Below are 12992 nucleotides of genomic sequence, written 5' to 3' on the forward strand. Positions count from 1 at the left end.
CCTAGTCTTTCTCCAGTGCTTAGCATGGGGCCTGGCAAATAGTAGGTGCTTAATAAATGCTAGTCAATTTGCCACTAAAAATTCAGTTCAGTTTTATCTAATGTTCTGTGATCCTATTTGGGGGTTTTCTTGGAAAAGAGACTGTCGAGTGGTTCGCCATTTCTTTCTGAGGCTCATTTTACAGATGAGGAAACTGAGGCAAACAGAGTGAAGTGACTTCCCAGGGTCACACAGCTAGGATGTGACTGAGACTGGATTTGAACTCAGGAAGACATGTCTTCCTAACTCCAAGACCAGCGCTCTACCTACTACATCACCTAGCTGCCCCACTAGAAAATTGCTTCACTACAATAAATGAGACTCATCTTGATTTTTGACAAGATGAAGTCTTGCCTTCAAGATTAATGTTTTGCATTTATACAGTAAGAATATTATCAAGATAAATAACTCTGAAAGACTTGGGAGCCTTGATCAATGAAGTGGTCAATTATGATTCCAGGGACCCCATGACAAAGCCTGCTGCCCACCTCTTGGCAGACAGGATGAACTCAAGACGCCCAATGAGGTGTGGAGTTTTTGAGCATAACTAATGCTATGTTTGATTACTCAAACTTGTTAGAGAAGCTTTGTTTTTCTGTTGTTTTGTTGTGTATCCCCACCCCAATTTGGGGGAGGAGGAGATGAAAGGAGGAGGAAGAAAGAAAATAGATTTTTGTTCATTGAAAAAAAATCTCAAACAAAATTAATGGTTTGGGTTGGAAAAAAAAATCAATGTCTAGTTTTCTAAAGTAAATTGCTAATGCATTCCCATGATTTAAAAAAAATGTTCTATTAATCAAATTAAACATTTATTAAGCAAATTCTTATGCTTATACCTGGCCACTGGGTAGCACAGTGGATAGTATGCTGTGCCTCCAGTTAGGGGGACCTAAGTTCAAATTCAGACTTGGACACTAGCTGTGTGACCCTGAGCAAGTCACTTGACCTCTGTCTGCCTTGATTTCCTCAACTGTAAAAATGAGGTTGTTGTGAGGATCAAATGAGATATTTATCAAGAACTTCGCACAGTATGTGGCACACAAGTAGGTGCTTAATAAATGTTTATTCCCTTCCCCCATCTACTACATACAAGACACAGAGATGGAAAGGTGAAAACAGATTCACATGTAGCCCACAAGAAACAACTCTCCTGTTGTTCCCAGACTAAACAGTCTAGAGGCAACATCTAACCGTGGCTAAGCATAAAGAAAGCTACTTTCAGCCACCAGGAAAATGCATTTTTCAAAAAGATAAAAAAATTAAATAAAGGTAATAAGGTTTCCAATTTCCAGCATCTTAATAGAATCAAAAAATGTACACAGTTCATCTGGAGTAGATGAATGTATTTGCTATCTTTAGCAAATGGATTCTAAAGACCTGCTCTGTGTTACAGCTACAACACTGTATTGACAATCCAATTTCACCAATTTTAGCCCCTTGAGAACAATAAGGAAACAAGTCTTCAAAGGCTACTCTGCATCGCCAAACCCAGGCTTCTCCCCTGGTTAGCGTCCTGTGCATGAGAGACTGTGAGTCTACTGGATGGGGGAGCTGTGTTTATAGCCTGTTCCTGTTACCCTGACAATCACTCTCTCCAGGGCTCTCCTTCCAGTCTCTCTTCCCCTAAAAAGTCAGACATCAATCAAATCCGGCAAACCAAACCTAGACTCACTGACTTTGGCTATTATTAGTTCTTTCTCTCAACAGGTATTCCTGACTATTGCCCCCAGGACATTATTAATATTCCTGTGTGAGGATCTAGGCCTCCAGCATGTCTACAATAGCCCCCAGGTTAAATTTGTTCTCTCAAGGTAATGTTGAGTTCAAAAGAAACCCAGGATTCACTGACTATGTTTGGCTCCAGGAGAGCCCAGCAGATTTTGAGACCTAAACCAGCAGATAAATCAGATTGTACCAATGTCATTTTTTTTTAAGTCAAACCCCTAGCTTTTGTAGAAGGTCAATTTCAAGGAGTCGAGTGTTTGGCTATGGATTACATTTTGTATCTGTTTCTCAGGTCACTATGGCCAAATAATCCATCACCCAGTGGCCAATGTCTTCCTGGCGAATATCTCTTCACACTTAACCTAGCATTCCCTGGACAGTAGACATAGTCTGTTGCTGAGACCATAGTCAAACTATCCTAATTTTTAAAAAACTATTTATTAAATTATAGTTATATTAAAATAAAAATGAATATTATTCAAAAATAATTTTACATGATTTGTATAGCAACTATCACACTGTATGGTTACAAAAATATTAATTGATGGTTCTTATAAGGTATTTGCAAAGCAGTCATTGAAGATTTTCAGGGAAATGGATGACAAAAGGGGTCACTGAATCCATCAGGTTAAGGTCGCCTGATAAAGACAAGGGAAAATCATAGTAAATCCCAGGTAGCAGCTGAGGATGTAAATAAAAATCATTAGGCAAGTTTTATCAAACTTTTTTTTTAAGATTTGGGATGAAAAATAGATTGAGGTTTGATCTGATAAATTCCTTTGTCAAAATCAATCCACACATCCATAAACGAAAGAACTCCAAGGAAAGCTTTTCATTTTAAAAAAGCGTTCCAGTCTCTGAGTTTATGTATTTAATATGATTATATGAGATTATGTAATATGACATTATATATTACCCTAATGGCTTATTATTAATTCAGGGAAGATTGTCTACTTTGCAAGCTAAGCAAATACTCCAGTCAATGAATTTTATTTCAGTGCATTCAGAGATTCGGGTAATCAAATATCCCAAGCATTTAATTATTTAGTTTTTGTTCTCTTCCTCCCCTCATTTATTATGAGAGCTGATAACATGAATTACCACATTTGAAAATCTTGTCTTATGTAACAGTGCTCTCAGGTGTAACTTTGGTCTCTCCTTGGGGTGCACAGAGTTTTTATCGAGTGGGAAGCCAGCATGAGCAGAGAGTAGTTGTGAAAACTCAATCAAGCTGAGCTGGCTGGTCTGATCCCAATTCGGTACATAAAGGAAGGGGAGAAAAACAGAACAAAATGCCATTCTTTAAACCTACAAGTAGGACAAGGCACCCAACCAGCTGCAGTGGCTAGCAAAGGTAAAACCAATCTAAATGGGTCCTTTCACCTTTCCCCCTACCCCCCTTGCCCTTGTTAACACGCCTCCTGCTGGTGGCACAGTGCTAGAGCACTGAACTTGCTTCTGCCACTTACTGGCTGTGTGACCCTAGACAGGTCACTCAACCTCTCTGTGCCTCAGCTTCTTCATCTGCAAAAATGGGGGTGAAGGTGGACTTGGTGGTCTTCAGGGTCTCTTCTAGAGCCTGTGAGTAACTGAAACTCATTGTAACTTCATTCAGTATATAGGAGGGATGAGTCTATGACCTGATTGGTATAGGGAGCTCCCAGATGAGGAAGGACCCTCTACCAGTGCAGGTTAGCCTCTCAAAACATAACTTATCTTGCCTACAGTATTGAGAAATAAAGTGACTTAACTAGGTTATACATCTGCTATGTGTTGAAGGCAGGATTTGAAACCACATCTTCTTGGCTCCAAAGGTTTGGGATGAAAAAAGACTGTGACTTACACAGGATAGTGTCACCAGAGTGTGGAAGAGAGTAAGGTAGGAACAGGAAGAAGGGGTCAGGTTTGGAAGGGCTTGAAATGGTCAACAGAGCATTTTCTATGTGGCCCTGGAGGCACCAAGGTTTACTGAGTAGAGGGTGACATGGTCAGACCTAGACTTTGGGGAAAATCCCCTTGGCAACTGAATGAAGGAAGAGGAGGAGGACTTGAGGCAGGGAGACCAACCAAAGGCTATCACTCATGCAGGTGTGACTATACTCAGGTGAGGGTTATCCGAGTAGAGAGAAGGGGATGCATATATACAGGAGATAGGAAGGTGATGAGGGTCTGAAAGGGGGGGGGGGAGACAGAGAGAGAGAGAGAAGGAGGTACAGAGAAAGAGAGGGAGGAAGAGAAAGAGAGGGTGGAGGGGGAGAGAGGGAGAGAGAGAGAGAGAGATTGATTGATTTACATACATATAGACACACACACATGACAGATTGAAGATATGCTGTGGAGGCAGAGCCAACAAGACTTGGCAACTGGTTGGACATGGGGAGGGAGGGAGGGAGGGAGAGAAAAAGGATTGAGCATGACTCCTCCGTTGCAAAATTCACCACTTCCGTAGAAGAGTTGTATTCTCTGCATAAACAGGGAAATGCAGAGGGGAAGGTGTTGAGGAGAAGATGATATTCCATTTTGAATGCATTGAGTTTGACATGCCTACTAGGAGAGAGATTAGGACTGGATATGTAGATCTGGAAATCAGCTACAAAGAGATGGTTATTGAACCCATAAGAATCGATGGCATCATTGAGAGAGGATCTGATGTACAGAAAGAAAAGAATAGGATCACACAACAGAGTCTTGGAGGATATTCACAGTTCGTAGATGGAACATGGCTGATAAGATGACAAAGAAGATTGAAGAAATGGTCAAATGGGTAGGAAGAAAACTGGGCAGGAGCAGTGTCTCAAAAACCAAGAGAGAAGAGAATACTCAGGAGGAGGAAATGGTGGGTACAACTAAGTCCCTTTTAGTGACAATAATAAATCCCTTGGAGTGGTTGCATTATTTTAATTCAAATTGCACATTTCCAATGGGCTGGAACCCATTACCATATTTTACATAATTATAACTTTGAGTGACGCCAATTTGAATATATATGAATACATGCTACAGAGAGGTCAAGTAGGATGAGGACAGAGAAGAGGCCATTGGATTCAACAATTAAGAGACTGTTGGCAATGGTGAAGGGTGCAATTTTAGTTGAGTTCCATTTTGGACAAGTTGAATCTGAAATGCTGATGGGGCATTTAGGTGGAAATGTTTAGCAGATGGTTCAGGAGAGAGTTTAGAATAGGACATATAGATTTAATCATCATTCAAACAGAGATGACAATTCAACCCTTGGGAACTGATGCCATTCACAAAGATTTACTATACTAACCTTTAGCTGGAATTTAGTATTTTCTTCAATCATTTAAAAATGTTATTCCAGGGGCAGCTAGGTGATGCAGTGGATAAAGCACAGGCCCTGGATTCAGGAGGACCTGAATTCAAATCCAGCATGAGACACTTGACACTTACTAGCTGTGTGACCCTGGGCAAGTCACTTAACCTTCATTGCCTGGCCAAAATAAATAAATAATTTGAAAATAAAAATGTTATTCCAAGAAGGGGTCCAATAGACTTGATCAGATTGCCAGTGGCGTCCATGACACAAGAAAGGTTAAGAATCCATGCAGTAAATGGGAGACAGCATTGTCATGTAATGAGAGAGAACAGAGGGCCCAAAATGGTCTTGAGGAAATTCCATATGTATAAGGTAACACAGATGGATAGTGAGACTCATCCAGAAAGGGAGGAGAAGCAGGAGAAAGCAGCAACATGAACCCCAAAGGAGAAGAAAGTATCTAGAAAGAGGAGTCAGCTGGCAGGGTCCAAAGCTTCAGAGAAGTCTGAAAGGATGAGCAAAGAGAAAGGGCCAGAGGATTTAAGTTCAAGGATGATTGGTAACCTTGTAATGACTAGTTTCAGCTGATTGGTGGAAGCAGATTGCAAGGGATTCAGAAGAAATGGGAAAGAATGCTGAATTGGAGGCAAGTGCATATCTATGAAAGGAAGGAGATTGCAGAGATGACAAGAGTCAAAGGAAAAGGCTGTTTTCAAGATAGGGGAGACCTGGATATGTTTGTAAGCCACAAGAAAGAAGCCAGTAGTGTGGCATTTAAAATTAAATGTACAGTCGCCTCATTCCTGTCCCAAGTATAGGGAAAACTGGACTGCCGGGGCAGAGCCAAGATGGCGGAGGAAAGGCAATGAGCTCCCAAACTCATGACATGATCACTCCAAAAAACATCCAAACAACACCATAGGAAAATGCCTGGAGCAGCAAAACTCACAGAAGAATGTGCTGAAATCATCTTCTAACCAAGAATGGCTTGGAAGGTCAGAAGGAGAGAGCTGCTGTGCTGAGACAGGAGTGCAGCCCAACCCCATAGTCACGCTGACACAGATCCAGTCCCAGGAAGTCCTCACCAGAGAAGGAGACCCCCAGAGCCTCTGAATCAGCTGAAGCACCAGTGTTGTCTGGAACTAAGCTCACAGTCTGGTGAGAGGGCTGAGCCCTTGGCAGGAGGGAGACTACAGGGGTCTATGCTGGTGCTGAGGCAGAACTTGGATTTTTCACCCCTGTTGGGAACCAGGAGGTAGGCTTGAGTAGCAGTGGCCCAGGTGGGGGAGGGGCACAGGCTTGTCAGAGCTGACAACCACAACACACAAAGCTTGTTGAATAGCAAGTTGATCTGGGGTCATCTATGGACCAGGGAACAGGTCAGGTGAGCGAAGAACATGATCCTCCTTAAATCATGCCACCTGGGACTTCTTAAGCGTGTGATACTGCAGCCTGGAAACAGTGCCCCACTTTAAGGAGCTAAAAGTCTAGTAAAAGAAAGGCAAGATGAGCCGACAGAGAAAGGTGAGGACCATAGAAAGTTTCTTCAGTAACAAGGAAGACCATGGGGCACCCTCAGAGGAAGATATCAACATCAGGGCCCCTATATCTAAAGCTTCCAAGAAAAATACGAATTGGTCTCAGGCCATAGAGGTGCTCAAAAAGGACTTTGAAGATAAAGTTAAAGAGGTAGAGGAAAAAATGGAAAGAAAAATGAGGGTGATGCAGGAAAGACATGAGAAATAAACCAAGTATAGGGAAAACTAGCTAAGGTTTACTTAAATATTAGAAGCTTGAGCACCAGTTTTGAGCATTAAGCATTTATTAGTGAAAAAGAGAACACCTGGGTCAGAAAGCCAAGGAAAAAACCTATCTAGCCTAGTGTCCCCAATTCCTCCACCACCAGCCTGTTTGAGCTGAGAACTGCCCCAGGATCCTTCTTCCCTGTCCCGAGGAGAGGCAGTCCTTCCACACTGCTTCAAGCTCATTGGCTAGCATCACCCAAATCCATTGATTCACTGGACTTGAGGGTGGTCCCATGTTGAGGTCAGAGTCCACAGCTTCTGACAACAATACCCTCTTGAGGGCCAGGCAGGTGTGGTTTCAATTGAATTAACTTTAAGTGCGATAATCAGTGAAGTCAGTCAATCTGAGGCCTTTGGGCATTGGCAAAGCCCATTATTTTCTTACAGTAGGTAAGAAGAGATTGAGAATGAGACAAAGGGAATGACTAAAGATGCAGGCTTGTGCAGCAGATAAGAAAGAAGGGGCTCAAAGCTTCCAATACTGAGGTTGGCAAGAACTACCTTTTATTCTGAGACTAAGCAAGAGAGGAAGAGATGATGAGATATGACATGGAGGGGTCTTGAGGTGTATATAGTGGGGAGGAGAGGCAGCTTATTTCATGTGGCCTTGATTTTCCCAGTAGGACAGAAGGCTAGGTTCTCTCTGTGGAGGAAGGTGAAGGAGGCAGTAGGAAGCTTGAGGAAAAGAAAAAAATCTGGAACAGCCTCTATGGGAAACATAACACTGTCAATGATGGAAGGATAGTAGGGTCGCCAGGCAGCGGTGAGGACCCATTTGTGTTGGCTAACCAAACTCTAGGGCAACCCAAGGGGTGAGGGGTGACTTTCTCCAGGCAGCTGCCCTCATATAGGAAGAGTTAAAGTGCATTGTGAGGAGAACCCCAGGTTTGGTTCTAGCAGCACCAGGACAAGGTGGAGAAGAAAGAAGAGAGATCCAGGGGTAGAAGACAGGACATAGGTGAACCATTTAACTTCAGGCTTCAGACTATGAGTGAGATTTTCCCCAACCCTTAGAGATAAGTGATTTAACTATAGTAATAATCAGTTTAAAGACCAGAAAACTGTGATTTCACTTATCTATGCATTTTAGCTAGTTTAAGTAAATAATAATGAAGTAAAACAGATATTAGTAGAGCCAAGTCCAATTCCATATGACCATCTTACTGACATTCATCTATTCCTCTAGCAATCATCTGGTTCCACCTCAGGAGTCAGCAACTAAGTGACCAGCAACCCAGCAACCCAAGTTGGCCAATTTTAATAACTAAGGAGGTATTTGTTTAAATGGCAAAGGGGAAATCTAAGGGGTTAGCCAGTTCTGATGGTAAACTTACGTACATTTACCGCTTGGGGTGCATTCCATTGTGGGAGGAGTTTGTCTAAAAATAGTATCGTATAAATACTCTTAGACCTTGTATGGGGTATAAATACCATCTCCTGGCTCTGCTCAGGGTCTTTGGGTCTTAGAACTGAGACCAGCTTTATTGTGAGGCAGGTACCCTCTAAGGTTTGGAGACTTCACCGTTTCTTTCCTTTGTCAGACTTAGAAATTTTCAGGACAAGACTATGGAAGGAGGAAAGTGAAACTAGGACAGACTAGGAGAGAAAAAGATAGAGAGACTGGGAGTTGAAATGAAAAAGAATAAATTTCAGGGATGGCTGGAAGAGAGATGGAAGGAAAGGATGGGAAACTTGAAGTATATCCAGTAGACATAATATTGGACTGGTAGGGAGAAGTAGGTGGCACAGTGCATAGAGCACTGGCCCTGAAGTCAGGAGGACCTGAGTTCAAATCTCATCTCAGACACTTACTAGCTGTGTGACCTTGAGCAAGTCATTTAACCCCAATTGCCTTAAACATCTGGGGCCATCTCCAGTCATCCTGATCTGTGTCTTGCCACTGGACTGAGATGGCTCTGGAGGAGAGAGTGAGGCTGGTGACTTTGCACAGCCCTCCCTCACTTAAATCCAATTCAGTGCAAGTCACGACATCACCCCAAAGTCATGGTCCTCTTCCAGAAGGAGGCACAAACAACAACAAAGAGAGAGAAGAGAGCTCAAGACAGAGCCCGAGGGAGACCACCAGGCTTAGAGAATTTCAAATGAGATGGGGCCAAGGTGCTTAGATGGGGAAAAAGTCACCTCTTTATTTTCACTAACTTCTTCTTCTTCTTCTTCTTCTTCTTCTTCTTCTTCTTCTTCTTCTTCTTCTCCTTCTCCTTCTCCTTCTCCTTCTCCTTCTCCTTCTCCTTCTCCTTCTCCTTCTCCTTCTCCTTCTCCTTCTCCTTCTTCTTCTTCTTCTTCGAGGCAATTGGGGTTAAGTGACTTGCCCAGGGTCACACAGCTAGTAAGTGTTAAGTATCTGATGCCAGATTTGAACTCAGGTCCTCCTGACTCCAGGGCCAGTGTTCTATCCACTGCGCCACCCAGCTGCCCCTATTTTCACTAACTTATTTTTTTTTTAAGTGAGGCAATTGGGGTTAAGTGACTTGCCCAGGGTCACACAGATAGTAAGTGTTAAGTGTCTGAGGACCAATTTGAACTCAGGTACTCCTGACTCCAGGGCCGGTGCTCTATCCACTGCGCCACCCAGCTGCCTTTTCACTAACTTCTAACCCTAATTTAGCATTTCCTTTAATTATTTAAAAGCAATCTTCTGATAAGGGGTCCACAGACTTCATCAAAATGCCCTGACAGGGGCATGGTTAAAAATGCCTCCAGTGAGAAGAGAGCAATGTCATGGAAACCAAGTCTCTATGGTGATGGAGCAAAAAGAAACGTCTGATGGCATATGATGAAAAGGTTTCTGGTGACCTTTGGGACAACAGTTTCAGTAGAGCGCTTGCATCAGAAGCCAGACTGAAGGGGGTTAAGGAATAAGTGTGTGGTCAGGCAGTGGAGAGAGCAAACGTGGACTGCTCTTTTAGCAGAGGAAGGGAGGAAACAGAGGACACCTTGAGGGGGTGGCAGAGTCCAGTCAAGAATGTTTAAGGTTAGGGGCACCTAGGTGGCACAGTGTTTAGATAAAGCACAGGCCCTGGATTCAGGAGGACCTGAGTTCAAATCCAACCTGAGACACTTGACACTTACTAGCTGTGTGACCCTGGGCAAGTCACTTATCCCCAATTGCCCCCCACACACACACACACACAGAATGTTTAAGGTTGGGGAGAACTGAACTCGGAGGCAGGAGAGAAGAAACTAGAGATGGGGTTGGGGTAGATGACCTCTGAGGTCCCTTCAAGTCTAACATCCCATCATTCTGGGAGTGTCTGATTTGAAATGCCACCCAGATTAAGCCAATGTTTGTCTGGTGATTAGAGAAAAGGATTAAGCTTCAGCTGTTTCCAGGGAATGGACCTGGGTGAGGCATTGTCAGGAAGTCCCCTGTGTAAAAACAAAATGAATCGATAACTTTTTTTAAAAAAAAAAAAGAAAAAGAAAATCATAAAAAAGGAAAAGGACCCACATGTACAAAAATATTTATAGCTGCTCTTTTTGTGGTGGCAAGGAATTGGAAATTGAGGGGTTGCCCATCAATTGGAGAATGGCTGGACAAGTTGTGGTATATGAATGTAATGGAATTCTATTGTGCTGTAAGAAACGATGAGCAGGAGGAGTTCAGAGAAACCTGGAAGGACTTGCATGAACATCAGTTCATGAGTGAGATGCGCAGAACCAGAACATTGTACACAGTATCATCAACATTGTGTGTTGATCTACTGTGATGGACTGAATTCTTCTCACCAATGCAATGGTACAGAAGAGCTCCAGGGGACCCATGATGGAAGGGGAATCTCCAAATCCAGAAAAAAAAGAACTGTGGAGTAGAGATGCTGATTGAACCATACTAATTTCTTTTGCTTTTGGTGCTGTTGTTTTTCTATTTTGAGGTTTTCCCTCATTGCTCTGATTCTTCTCAACATGACTGATGCAGAAATATGATTAACGTTATTATGTGTGTGTGTGTGTATATATATATATATATATATATATATATATATAACCTATGTCAGATTACCTGCTGTCTGGGAGAGGGGGAGAGAAAAATCTGAAATTGGAAAGCTTGTATAAGCAAATGTCGAGAACTGTTTTTGCATGTAACTGGAAAAAAATAAAATACTTTTATCAGAAAAAAAAGAAAGAAGCTTCAACAGGACTCCTAAATTCTACTCAGTCCTACCATGATGTGCTTTTTATAATTTGGGGAAAGTTAATTCACTATGAAAGCAAAACATTTTTTCATTAATAATTCATATGAAAAATACAAATTTAAAGAGAATTCCAACTTTGAACTTTGTTTTGATTTATGCTGTGTGGTTTGAACATTAACTATCACATTTCCACAGTGTACTATACTTGCAAAAGAATTATTAAATTAATAACATTACACATAATCTTCAAACTAATCTTTGAAAAAAGAGACAAGAAAAGGCAATGTGAATGTATTGCACCTGTTATGAGTATTTAACATTGTGGACAATTTAAATACCCACGAAGTTGAATTAGTAGATGACAGAAAAAATTGTAAATTGTATTATCATCTTGGACATCCTAATAGAATGTGGGTGTAGAAAATCCAATTGAAAGGGGACTGGCTTATTAAGTTGTGGCATGCTGCAATTTACATATCTCATCCTCCAGATGTGGGGTGGGTAAATGAGGGTGGGGGTGAGCAAAGATCAGCAGGGGATAAAGGAAAAATATATATATTTCCACTAGTTTGGGCATTTGGAGAGAAAGTAACACTTTCTGAAATGTTTCACTTTTATTTTTCCTAAAATAAATGTGGATCAAATGGTATTTCTGTTACCCTCCATTCTGTAGCTAAAAACTGTACTCTCAGCTTTGGTCAATCATTTCACAAATGTAAGTTGGTCACAAGAGACAGTAAGCAAGAAAACATGAATATATGCATGTATATAAAACTATCAACTCCCCCCCAGAGGGGAGTAGTTGAAAGAGGGCTCTGGGTTGGGATTCTACATGATCTTGGGCAAATCATTTTACTTCTCGGGTCTCAGCTTCCTCATGTATAAAATGGGTTGAAAGTGGGTGAAAAGACTTCTTGTGTCTTCCAGCTCTGATTTATGATCTATTTTAACAGAGGTCTGCACAGAATACCTAGAACAGTATCTCCTCACGTGCAGAAGCTGAGGATGCTGCCTTTGGGAGAGTCATATTGACATGGAACAGAAGCACCTCAGAGAGATTGGGGAGCATTTGGTAGGTCTTATGAAGCTGGTTCTAATCTGTAGACCATAAGCAGTTAGGAGTAACCATGGGGGAGGGGGGATTGCCTTAGGACCCTCTGTCTTCTGAGGCAAGGTGACCCTAGGAAATGAACCTCCACATTTGTTCTTTTCCATTCTAGGTGAAGGAACTGAAGCCTCTTGTGAGTTTCAAAAGACCAGGAGGACAGCCAGGTGTCCCATCGGTTCAGAGTCTATGTTTGACAGTCAGTTCAGCATCAGTGGCCAAAGAAACAAGGAATGAGGGACCGTCAGGACTCTTTCCACCAGAAGCAGAAATAACGTGCATATGCTTGCCATGCCATGAACGTGTTGGGACCAATGCTATATATGAACTAAGCATGTAACTCCACACATACACACAGGTTGGAGAGAAGTGTCTGCACTTTTGTCATTACTATATCTTTGAAGTAAATTTCCCTTTATCAAAGCTATTCGATGCTAGCAGTTAAACAGAACTGGAGTGTTAGTCACTGGCATCAAGACAGGGAGGGAGCAAAGCCTGGGAGGCCTAAGCCAATGGTGGTACAAAAAAAACTCCAACAAGTCCTCCCAGTACCCTTGAATCCTCAGGGCTGTGGGCCAGAGCACCCTTGCCACACTATGATCCATGCTCACTACTGGGAAAAAAAAAATTAGTCAAAGTTCATTTTTTCCTGATGGTCAGTCACTCTTTGTGTACAAATGCAACATTTTATTATTACTTTTATTTTCATTATTATCATAGATTATTTTCATCTTTGTATTCCAAGCACCTGGCAGAGTACCTTAAAGTAGGCTGTTAATAAATGTTTGTTAGAGTGAACCTTTATTATTATTATTTTTTTTTTGGCGGGGCAATGAGGGTTAAGTGACTTGCCTAGGGTCACACAGCTAGTGTCAAGTGTCCGAGAC

The 12992-nt window shown here is 42.0% G+C and overlaps 1 protein-coding gene across 1 annotated transcript in view; it reads right to left on the reverse strand.

Moving 5' to 3' along the window:
• HYDIN (HYDIN axonemal central pair apparatus protein) overlaps positions 1 to 12992 on the reverse strand; it is a 589624-nt gene that overhangs the window by 394624 nt on the left and 182008 nt on the right.

Source organism: Dromiciops gliroides, chromosome 2 (assembly GCF_019393635.1).
Source record: "Dromiciops gliroides isolate mDroGli1 chromosome 2, mDroGli1.pri, whole genome shotgun sequence".
Taxonomy (NCBI): Eukaryota; Metazoa; Chordata; class Mammalia; order Microbiotheria; family Microbiotheriidae; genus Dromiciops; species Dromiciops gliroides.